The following is a 2,538-nucleotide window of genomic DNA, read 5'->3' as shown; positions in this document are numbered from 1 at the left end:
TATGAAAAACGTGAAAAAAGTCACTATATAACCATATTTGAGGATTTTAACTTCAAATCATAGAGCGAGGTTACGTATTATTTAGTTCCAAGAAAAGACATATGACAATGTTGTTTCCAATACAAATGATAAAAAACAATGTGTTTTCATTAGAATTAACTATAATGTTCTTGATTTTCCGTTTATAATAACGAGGGAAGATGTACACGTAAAACCGCTCTAATCCGGCTGAAACGTCGATATATATATGCAATAAAAACCGAACTTCTCCCCTTTTCAATATCTTACTCAGTATTTTAACGAGAAACAAATAGATGATTGAAAACGAAGTATTTAAGGTTATTATCTAATCAATTATGTGTTTGCATCATTTTTATCGTATATATATATGAATTAATGCCCATGGACTGAAAATTCACAAAAACGTGGAAAACGGCAAAATATTGTCTAATTCGATGATATTTTGTTTAAATCACATGAAGGAAAAGGAGATGATAAACGTCAAAATATTGCTATATTCGATGATTTTTCGTACGAAACAAAATGCAAGAAAATTGCTTAAAATGCATTATTATGCGAAATTCTGAGATTTGAAGGCCAAATCACATATCGTGATACTACATGAAATAGTATCGAAATATTGGTAAAAATGAATATATTTACGTAATATCAAACTACATGAAAAACGTGAAAAAAGTCACTATATAACCATATTTGAGGATTTTAACTTCAAATCATAGAGCGAGGTTTCGTATTATTTAGATCCAAGAAAAGACATATGACAATGTTGTTTCCAATACAAATGATAAAAAACAATGTTTTTTCATTAGAATTAACTATAATGTTCTTGATTTTCCGTTTATATTAACGATGGAAGATGTACACGTAAAACCGCTCTAATCCGGCTGAAACGTCGATATATGCAATAAAAACCGAACTTCTCCCCTTTTCAATATCTTACTCAGTATTTTAACGAGAAACAAATAGATGATTGAAAATGAAGTATTTAAGGTTATTATCTAATCAATTATGTGTTTGCATCATTTTTATCGTATATATATGAATTAAAACCCATGGACTGAAAATTCACAAAAACGTGGAAAACGGCAAAATATTGTCTAATTCGATGATATTTTGTTTAAATCACATGAAGGAAAAGGAGATGATAAACGTCAAAATATTCCTATATTCGATGATTTTTCGTACGAAACAAAATGCAAGAAAATTGCTTAAAATGCAATATTATGCGAAATTCTGAGATTTGAAGGCCAAATCACATATCGTGATACTACATGAAATAGTATCGAAATATTGGTAAAAATGAATATATTTACGTAATATCAAACTACATGAAAAACGTGAAAAAGTCACTATATAACCATATTTGAGGATTTTAACTTCAAATCATAGAGCGAGGTTTCGTATTATTTAGATCCAAGAAAAGACATATGACAATGTTGTTTCCAATACAAATGATAAAAAACCATGTGTTTTCATTAGAATTAACTATAATGTTCTTGATTTTCCGCTTATATTAACGATGGAAGATGTACACGTAAAACCGCTCTAATCCGGCTGAAACGTCGATATATGCAATAAAAACCGAACTTCTCCCCTTTTCAATATCTTACTCAGTATTTTAACGAGAAACAAATAGATGATTGAAAATGAAGTATTTAAGGTTATTATCTAATCAATTATGTGTTTGCATCATTTTTATCGTATATATATATGAATTAATACCCATGGACGGAAAATTCACAAAAACGTGGAAAACGGCAAAATATTGCCTAATTCGATGATATTTTGTTTAAATCTCATGAAGGAAAAGGAGATGATAAACGTTAAAATATTGCTAAATTCGATGATTTTTTGTACGAAGCAAAATGCAAGAAAACTTGCTTAAAATGCAATATTATGCGAAATTCTGAGATTTGAAGGCCAAATCACATATCGTGATACTACATGAAATAGTATCGAAATATTGGTAAAAATGAATATATTTACGTAATATCAAACTACATGAAAAACGTGAAAAAAGTCACTATATAACCATATTTGAGGATTTTAACTTCAAATCATAGAGCGAGGTTACGTATTATTTAGTTCCAAGAAAAGACATATGACAATGTTGTTTCCAATACAAATGATAAAAAACAATGTGTTTTCATTAGAATTAACTATAATGTTCTTGATTTTCCGTTTTAATAACGAGGGAAGATGTACACGTAAAACCGCTCTAATCCGGCTGAAACGTCGATATATATATGCAATAAAAACCGAACTTCTCCCCTTTTCAATATCTTACTCAGTATTTTAACGAGAAACAAATAGATGATTGAAAACGAAGTATTTAAGGTTATTATCTAATCAATTATGTGTTTGCATCATTTTTATCGTATATATATATGAATTAATGCCCATGGACTGAAAATTCACAAAAACGTGGAAAACGGCAAAATATTGTCTAATTCGATGATATTTTGTTTAAATCACATGAAGGAAAAGGAGATGATAAACGTCAAAATATTGCTATAT

Source organism: Procambarus clarkii, chromosome 63 (genome assembly GCF_040958095.1).
Source record: "Procambarus clarkii isolate CNS0578487 chromosome 63, FALCON_Pclarkii_2.0, whole genome shotgun sequence".
NCBI classification, from domain to species: Eukaryota; Metazoa; Arthropoda; class Malacostraca; order Decapoda; family Cambaridae; genus Procambarus; species Procambarus clarkii.
The sequence above is the reverse complement of the archived record's forward strand: the minus strand, read 5'-3'. Positions refer to the sequence as shown.